Raw genomic sequence first — 10,015 nt, 5'->3', positions numbered from 1 at the left:
GTGGGTGTATATTGTTCCTAATGAATTTCAGGAGTTTTTGATCCACTTTGAAGTATGTCATGGGTATCCTTAGAGGAATTACATTAAAACTGTACAATGCTTTGGAGAGTATTGCCATTTTAATAATGTTAATCCTCCCAATCCATGAACAATGTATATGTCTCCATTTCCTTGTGTCCTCTTATTTCTTGAAGCATGATTTTGTAGTTTTCTTTTTATAGGTCCTTCACCTCATTAGTTAAGTTGACTCCAAGGTATTTGAGTTTGTGTGGCACTAATGTAGTGCTGCTCAATTATTTTCTGTCATGCTCCCCTATAAAGAAGAAAGCATTTTTCGTGCCCCCCACATGACTGTAAATAGTATCTTTATTAAAAAAAACTAACCTGCAAAACAAAAATATATAAAATAATTTGAGCTGATTTTTTAATCAGAGGTGATGTCTGGATTAAAGGCTACATTGAGCACGTCTTGCAATGCATAGCCTTTCGAAGCGGGGTTTGAAGCAGGACATGACAACTCTCAGCTGCAGAGACATACAGAGACATAAACACGGGCTTAGCTTTTTATGACAGTGTTTGTCGAGGTCAAACATGCCCCCTAGGAGCATGCCCCACTATTTGAGAAGCGCTGCACTAATGTGAATCGAATTGTTTTTTTAATGCCCATTTCTTCTCTATCATTACTTATGTATAAGGCCATTGACATTTGCATGTGAATTTTGTAGCCTTCCCGTTTTCTATAAGAATATTGTTTCTAGAAGCTTTTTGGTAGAGTCATTAGGGTTTTCTAAATATAGTATTATGTCAGCTGCAAACAGTGAGAGCTTGACTTCTTCCTTTCCTAAATGGATGCCCTAGATACCTTTTTCATGCCTAATTGCTATGGCAAGTACTTCCAGTACTATGTTGAATAGGAGTAGTCAGAGAGGGTAGCCTTCTCTTGTACCAGATTTTAGAGGAAAGGCTTTTAGTTTATATCCATTGAGGATAATATTTGCCATTGGCTTGTGGTAGATGGCCTTGACTATATTGAGAAAAGTTCCTTCCATTCCTATCTTGTTGAAAATTTTCATCATGAATGAGTGTTGGATCTTATCAACATCATTAGATGCTTTCTCTGAATCTATTGATATGATCATATGAATTTTATTTTCCTTTAGTTGCTATGGTGTATAACGTTGATTGACTTCCATATATTAAACCATTCTTTTTTAAGACCAAGGTTAGCAATTTAACTTTTTTTCTGACTGCAGTGCATTTTATGGAGCACTCGAGCAGACAGACAGTGCCCAGTGCGCAGTGCTTACGTGGCACCAAAATGCTTTGCAGTTTTTTTTCCCTTGCCCTCTTTCAAACCTCCTGGTATTTGCTGTTCTGTTCAGTCCCTGTTAGTGAAAATAGGCTTGCTAGGTCAGCAAGATCATATGGGGAATAAGGCATTTGCCTTGCATGCTGCCAGTTCAGGTTCCCTGAACATTACTAGGGCTTGCTCCTGAGCATAGCCTGGAATAGCCCCTGAGTACAACTGGTGTGGGCCCAAACAACAGAGTTGGTTAGGCTACAACTGAAAAGCTAAAGTCACCTGTCAGTAGTTCAGTACTGTTTTAGAGCATGGCCTATCCACAGCTAGTGTGCCACAGCCGAGAGCTCCTGTCCTATCCCAGCTTCTGTGTACCTGACCCTTCCACCCCAAACTAAAGATCATTCCAACATTAACCAGTATTAGGAACATACTCGATTCTTTTTGTTTGTTTTGCTTTGTTTTGGGGGCCACACTCAGCGGTACTCAGGGTTTACTTCTGGCTCTGTGCTCAGAAATCACTCCTGGCAGGTTTGGGGGACCATATGGGATGCTGGGAATTGAATCTGGGTTCATCCTGGGTTGGCCACATGCAAGGCAAAATGCCTTATTGCTATCTATCACTCATGGCCCCAGGAACATATTCAATTATTGAAGACATTTCTTCCTGTAAATATTTTTAAGTACTCATAAATAGGAAGATGGTAACTTGTTCTGTACCCATCAAGGTACTTTTTTCTTTTTTTGCGGGGAGGATGGATGACTCATAACTTTGCACTCAGAAATTATTTCCAGTGGTGCTCTGGGAATAACATGAGATGTTATCACACCCTGGTCAGTGGAAGGCAAGCATCCATTATACTGTCTCTCCAGCCCTGGAAGTGAAGTACATTATTATTTAGTTACTTCAATTTTAAGCAGGTTTTCAGACCCAAATCAAAGACTTTCTATTTATCCATTTTGAAATCCAATCTCCTTTTCCTTTTTTATTTCAGCAGGTCATGGTAACCTACTAGAATTAATGGTTAAATATCCAATTTTTTCAACACCACTGTAATTTTACTTAAGGCACTGTGATTTACATTACTGTTAATGGTAGGGTTTTATAAGTAACATAGTCCCTCTCCACACCCTCACATTTTGTCCCCATGGTTCCAGTTATCCTAGTTTCCTTCCCACCTCTCCCGGGAATAAACTTCCTATTGAAGACAAATTCTCAGTTCCTATTGCCTTTGAGCATTTGTTGTTCTCCTACCTTGTTGTATTATTATGCCCACATAGAAGAGATCATTCTATCTATATAGCAACAAATTGCACGATTTCAGTTTTTTTTTTTATAGCCAACTAACTATTTTATTGTGCCTATGTCCAACAATTTCTTGATCCAGTCATTTGTTCTTGGGCACTTGAGTTGTTACAGATTCTGGCTATTTTAAATAATCCTACAAGGACCATAGGGATGCAACTTTTTTTTTGGAATCAATTTTGGGGGATCTTGAAGTAGACATCATGGAGTGGAATTGCTGGCTCTATGAAAGCTTGCATTTTCGTTTGAAGTAGTATTCATGCTTCTTCCAGAAAGGCTGGGCCAGTCGACATTCCCAACAACCGTGAATGGATGTCTCTTTTCCCCACATCTACACGAGCACTGTTGCCGGGAGCCCTTATAACAGAAAACTTAGCTGAAATGCAGGGCCTTGTGACAGGCACAGAACTGTGCTAAAAGGAGAAGTAGATGTAAACATTTAAGATTTAAGGCTTATATAGAAACAAAGAAGGCACAGAATTTTGGTCCTGGGAAATTGAGTCTAATTTATCTCAGCTAAGGTCCCTGTTACCTGGACATTCTGACCTGCCTGAGATGGGTTCCATTATCAGTGCACCCTGGCCTGATGGAGATGGATCTCATGATCTGGACATTCTGTTCCTCTTGCCAATGGGTCCTGTTACCTGGACATTCTGGCCTGTCCATTGTATCCATCCCCTATCGGCATATTTACCAGCAGAACTGTGCTCACAAAAAGTAGATAAGCCAGGCCTTGAGTATCAATAAACGGACTTGGATCTGGAATCCTATTCCCACTCTTGTCTGTCATTGTGTCTTTGTGTTTGCGCAATCTCCCTCCAACAAAGAATAATCACCCACACACTGTTTTTGTTTTTTGTGATGTGTGCTTCTCTCTTTGGTGTTGAGATGGTATATCGTGTTGTTTTGATTTGCATTTCCTTGATGATATTGCACTATTGGGGTTTTTTTTTTTTTTGTATACCTTTTGGCCATTTGTTTTATGTCTTTGAGGAAGTTTCTGTTCATCTCCCTTACTCTTTCCATTTTTTGATGAGCTGGTTGTTTTTTTCTCTTCTAAAGTTCTACCAGTACTTTTATTTTTTTTTTTTGAGACAGTATTTTGTAATTTAATGGACAGATCACAGCAAACAGGATTGAATGAGTAAAATATTAACATTAATGATAAAATTGAATAAAGACTTGTATGTCTATGCAGTCAGGAATGACTGTACTTTCTTTGTTGTTTTAATTAATTTAAAGAAAATGCATTACATGGTTGACATAACTGATAATAATACAATTTTAGAAAGACCAAAAGCAACATGTTTTTTGTTTTTTTTCTTTTAAATAGCAAATTGTGGGCCTGGAGAGATAGCACAGAGGTGTTTGCCTTGCAAGCAGCCGATCCAGGACCTAAGGTGGTTGGTTCGAATCCCGGTGTCCCATATGGTCCCCCGTGGCTGCCAGGAGCTATTTCTGAGCAGACAGCCAGGAGTAACCCTTGAGCACCGCTGTGTGTGGCCCAAAAACCAAAAAAATAAAAAAATAAAAAGAAGTAAAACTAAAGAGATGGACGAGAAAGAAAAGAATATTTTTTGAAAACTATTGACTCACAATGAATTCATTATAGCACCAGCAGAAAGTTTAGTAAGCTCTTCTTTAAAAAGAAAAAGGAAAAGAGTTTAAAAAAATACAGCAATAAGGTTGTGAGAGTGGCAATTGTTGTTTGCATAGGCCCAGCAAAATATGGGTAAAATGGAAAAAAAAAAACCATTGTTCTAAATACAGAGAATCACTGAAGTTTTCTGTTATAGGACCAACTCTGGGCTCCAGCCATACTAGGTTGTCCAACCCCTGAATCGTTCTCTGTGGTCACGGTGAAATTTTTTTCACACATTAGCTGCTGCTGTTGTCCGGTTTCTATAAAGATTCTGGTTTCTGTGTGGTTTCTGTGTTTCATTAAAGTCAATGTGGAGCGTCCTCCAGTTTTACCTCACCATCAGATGCAGAGCATCCTGCCCTGCAAGCAAGTTGCTGCTGTCGCTGAGTCATCTGGGTGTCATGGGGACACTCCTTGGAGTGAGTAAAGTCAATGCCAGGGTAGCGGCAGGGTCAATGCCAGGGTAGCAGCAGGGTCTTCCGTGGTAGAGATTTGCCATCTGGTGATGTTGCAGACAATTGTGGTTGTTCCGTAGATGAGCAGTTGTTCAGGTGTTGGGCAATGCCCATTCTTCGGAGGCCTAAGCCAAGTCATTATGCCAGTGTTCAGAGTATAAGGCCTAACTGCATTACAAAATTTGTGTTCCTATCTCTTTTAGATAATAACTCGTATACTTACCTGGCAGGGGAGATACCATGATCACCAAGGTGGTTTCCCCAGGACGAGGCTTACCCATTGCACTCCGGGTGTGCTGACCCTTGCCATTTCCCCAAATGTGGGAAAGTTGACTGCATAATTTGTGGTAGTGGGGGACTGCATTCGTGCTCTCCCCTGTAAAAAAAAAAAGATAATAACTTGTTTGCATATGCAGTGTTTTCCCATTTTATTGCGCCTATGCAATGCCACCATGTATTGTTGGTGCTTTTGGGGAGCTGAGGAAACAAGTTCAACAACCCCTTAACTTGGTTCTAACATGATGTCTGAAGCGAAAGACTCTTTTACCATAATTCCTTGTTGAACAGATCACAGAGAAACAAACAAACAAGAGGATATTCGATAAGAGTTATAGCGGTTAAGGGAATACTTCTAGGATATTCAAAGGAGATATGCATGTCCCTTTTATGTCATTAGAAATAGTCGGGAAGAGGGTGCTGAATCCTGGATGCCACTTTGGTCTGTGATTTGGCCTCTGGAGTCTGCAAAATGACTCCCATCAGTTCCATATCGGGAAATGCCTTTGAGTGGGAACTAATCAAAAACCTAGTATGGTAGCAAACACAGTTACATAGTGAAGGAAGGTGGAGAACAAGAGGCTACTGAGAGTAGATAAGTAGGGACAGAGTACTTGTTTCTTCTCAGCCTGACAGTCAATTTTTTCACTTTGGTAGCTGGTTGGCAGCTAGCTTGGGTGAGGATAAAAATGTGCTTCATGGGGAGCCAAGAACTGAGGGTAAAAATGGTTAAATGTGGGTAATGGGCAGTGGGAGTGAGGGAGTAAAGGACTAAAAATAAGCTTCTGGGTCGTAAGCCAAGGCAGGAAGGGAAGTATACAGCATAGACGTTCTGTATATGACAAACAGATTAAACTCAATGATATCCAAAGTTTATACATTCTGCGGAGGTCACTAGCCCCCTCACAGTTTCAGAATGGACAGGGTTAGCTAAGAAGGAAAGTGGCTGGCGACCTCCTGAAGCCAGCACCTATTGAGCTTTTGTGCTGCCATTCCCCATGTTGGCAAAATCTCCTGGCTCCCAGGAAGGAAAGAGATCCTTCAAGAGCTGGAAGCTCGGAAGTTTACCACCCCCACCCAAATCCTCCCTCCAGAGCCAGGTGGGAAATGAGGAAAGCCTGGGATCCCCTTTGAAGGCCTCCTTGGGACCCAACTCACTGGCCCCCTGGGCGTGTGGCCCAGGGGTAGTCCCTACCAGTACTTTTAATATCTTTAATAATAATTTATTTGATTAATGGTGGACCAAAATTCTCTCCCAGTCTGTGGGATATCTTTTGTTCTGGTCCTCATTTCTTTTGTGGTGCAAAAGCTTCATAGTTTGCTTTGAAGCTTATCTTTGCTTGGCCAGTTCTGGTTCATTGAAGATACCTGTTGCCACACTGTTAATGGAGTATTCAGCCTAGTTTTTTTTTTTCCTTGATATAATTTAATTTGTGTCTGATACTGAGATCTTAATCTATTTTTTGTTTGACTTGTACCTGGTGTTAAGTAGGTGGTCTGCCTTCTTTTCTAGATCATACCCTTTTAGATCAAACCCCTAATCTAACACCATTTATTGAAGACTTTCCTTGCTCAATTTCATACTTTTTTACTCCTTTACTGAAGATTAAACATGGATCTGGGGATCTGTCTCAGATTTCAATTTTATTATATTGTTCTGAGAGACTGTCTCGTTGTTTTAGAATTTTTTAAAACAAGCTCATGATGAACATTTATTTTATAGTTTTAAAGTAGTACAGTTAAAATTATTAGTTACATTATAGGCTCAAGGATGACCATTGTGACTCTCCATTGTATCATTGTATTGCACAATCTGACATCATCCATATGGTTTTTTCTTTAAATAGCGCAAAATACTTGATGCAGGCTTGTGTTCAGAAAGGGCTTCACAACCAGACGAATAAAGAGAAATACCTTACAAATTATCCTGACTGTATATTAAAGTGATAGGGGAGAAGAGACATTCAAATAAATGTCTGGGGTTTTGTTTGGCTTTAGTTTTGGTTTTTGATCCATACCTGGCAGCGCTCAGGGATTATTCCTGGCTCTGAGGTCAGAAACCACTCCTGGCAGGCTCTGGGGACCATATGAGATGCCAGAGATTGAACCCAGCTCCATCGTGGGTTGGCCACATGCAAGGCAAATGCCCTACCTCTGTGCTATTGCTCCAACCCCAGGAATCTTAACTTCCTATCTTATTTTCCTTTTCAAGTCACTGGTTGTTTAATAGTGGGTTATTTAATTTCCAAGTAGTTGAAGTTTCTTTCCTAAGTTCTTTTTGTAATCAACTTTTGTTTTCAACTCATCATTCATTTTCTGAGAGGTTATTTAATATGATTTCTCTCCTTTTGATATCCTGGTAATATGTTTTGTGATTTAGTATGTAGTGTATCTTGGAGAATGTTTTAGGTACACTAGAGAAAAGTGTTTATTCGACATTGGGGGATGAAGAGCCCTATATATACATACATACATACATACATACATACATACATACATACATACATACATACATATTTGTTTTCTATTTTTTTCCTCTGATACTTGTGTTTCCTTGTGGAGTTTTAATCTGGCTGCTCTATCTAGAGGTGATAGAGCAGTGTTGAAATCTCCAACTACTTGTGTGTTTTATCCATATCTTCCTTTTAGTAGTAGTTTGAAATATTTTGATTTTGTGGTTAAGTATATGTGTTTTTTCTTTGCTTTGTTTCTTTTGGGGCCACACCTGGTAGAGCTCAGGAGTTACTCTGGCTTTGCACTAAGGAATCACTTGGTGCTCTGGGGACCCTATGAGATGGCAGGATCTATTCCGACTCCGCTGTTTTCAAGACAAATGCCTTGCTATTGCTCTGGCCCCAAGTTTGAAGTATTTTCATGGTCCCTCATTAGGTGCAGAAGTATTTAGGAGTGTGTGTTTTTCCTGATGTATGTATCTCTTGATCATTAAGAAATTACCACTTAGTTCCTTATATCTTTTATTAACCCGAAGCCTACATTGTCTGATGTAAGTATGGCCAGCCACCCAAACTGTTTAAGGGAGTTTGAAATTTTGCTTGAATTTTGCTTGAAAATTTGTTTGCTTGAAATACAGTTTCCAGGGCCCGGAGAGATAGCACAGCGGTGTTTGCCTTGCAAGCAGCCGATCCAGGATCAAAGGTGGTTGGTTCGAATCCCGGTGTCCCATATGGTCCCCCGTGCCTGCCAGGAGCTATTTCTGAGCAGACAGCCAGGAGTAACCCCTGAACACCGCCGGGTGTGGCCCAAAAACAAAAAACAAAACAAAAAAAAAAAGAAATACAGTTTCTGTCTTTAGATCAAATCAAAGTGTTTGACCTGACCTCTGAATTGTGCACTCTTATCTCTCTTCTCTAGGCCTCCAAGTCACAAAATTGTGGTGAATGGAAAAAAGTGTGTAAACTTTGCCTCATTTAATTTTCTTGGATTGTTGGATAACCCTAGAGTCAAGGTAAGTATCACAGGTGTTGAAAAGACAGGCATAAATGAATAAAGAAGAGTGACTGACATACAGGGTCCAATGAGGTAGTTCCTCAAGAAGGGCCTTTATCTTATCTTGCTTGCAGCCCTAGCATCCCAAATGATCTCTTGAACCCACCTTTTGTTTTCAGCTCATCATTGGAATTGCTGAGCACAGAGCCAGGAATAACCTTGAGCACTGCTGTTTGTGGCTCAGAAATAAAACAAAAAGTAATGTATACAGACACAATAGGACTATGCCACTGTAAAAAAAAAAGAGAGAGGGCATCTTTTAGTTCACTGCGCCTTGGATGTAACTAGAAGGCATCCTGTGAGCAAAATAAGTTAGAGAACAAATAGCAGATCACCTCATTCATCTTTGATAGATTGAAAAGTAAAATAAATGAAATACAGTATCAAAGAATGATACCTTTGGCCTTGGTTTACAAAATTCTGATTACTAAGCAAGGTGGGAAGAAGGGGATTAAAAGTAACTTACTTGCTGGAGAACCTTAGGCACTTTGGTGGTAGTGAGGTATGGTACCTGTGTACATCAAAATTATTTTATCAACACTGTTGTAAAGTTAACCTAAACTATTAACAGTTGAATAATAACTGGAGAAAAAAATAAGGGAAGAAACTTGTCATAAAGACATAGAATGTGAGAACGGCCAGCTGCAGTGTTTGCTATTATTCTTCTCTGACAGAGTTCTTACCTGGTTTCAGCAGAGGGTGATCAGAGTGTCTCATGTGGCTTAGCTTTGTTTGACAGCCAGTGAACTGTATGGATGAGGCCTGGGAATCGTTTTGAGATGTGGAGGAAATTGCACCACTCCCCTGTTGACCTGTAGCCATCAACACATTTCTAAGTAAAGACAAACTCAGAAACACAAAACTATATATGCATAGTCATTCACTAGGATGTGAGACTTGAACTAGTAAACTTCAGCATGATTTAAATCTTGTACCTATAACTCAGCATCCTGCCTGCCTGTATTTTTTCTTGCTAGAATGTCTTAATTCTAAGAAAGTAAGGGAAGTGAAAGGGGTCTAGAGAAAGGAGCTATGGGGCAGTAAGAAGGGTTGGTCTCAAAATCTTAAAGATGAATTTTAAAAAGATCTTGTCTAAATTTCCACAAAGGCAGCAGCTTTGACATCTCTAAAGAAGTATGGTGTGGGGACGTGCGGACCTCGAGGATTTTATGGCACATTTGGTATGTTTCTGTTAGATTCTTTCAGTCCACTGATTTCCAGAGTTTGAATTTTGTTTCACATCTCCCTGGAAAGACCTTTAATCAGCTGTGGCCTTACTGCTGTATGCTATTTTTGACCTCACTTTCTACAAAACGTTTAGTTTGTGGGAAATGCAGTCATTTTGAGGTTGAGCACCAGTGGTGGGAATCTTAGGGGAGACACAGGGACATTGGGTGCCTTGTCACAGAGGGTAGAGACTGAGCTGCTGTGCCACATGCCCTGCTAGACAATATGTGGAGATACTGTTGACAGGTGCCATTCCCTGTCTCTAAGCAGTCAGACATTGGTGCCTTGTCAGGTAGAGCGCT

At 40.1% G+C, this 10,015-nt stretch overlaps 1 non-coding gene across 1 annotated transcript; it reads left to right on the top strand.

Annotated features, from left to right (window-relative positions):
• Positions 1-4,918: 4,918 nt before the first annotated feature.
• Positions 4,919-5,082, top strand: LOC126004633 (U1 spliceosomal RNA). Its single transcript, XR_007493901.1, has one exon. It is a non-coding gene; the product is annotated as a U1 spliceosomal RNA (small nuclear RNA).
• The last annotated feature ends 4,933 nt before the right edge of the window (positions 5,083-10,015 follow it).

The sequence above is a fragment of the Suncus etruscus genome, chromosome 3 (genome assembly GCF_024139225.1).
Source record: "Suncus etruscus isolate mSunEtr1 chromosome 3, mSunEtr1.pri.cur, whole genome shotgun sequence".
Classification (NCBI taxonomy): domain Eukaryota; kingdom Metazoa; phylum Chordata; class Mammalia; order Eulipotyphla; family Soricidae; genus Suncus; species Suncus etruscus.
The sequence above is the reverse complement of the archived record's forward strand: the minus strand, read 5'-3'. Positions and strand labels throughout refer to the sequence as shown.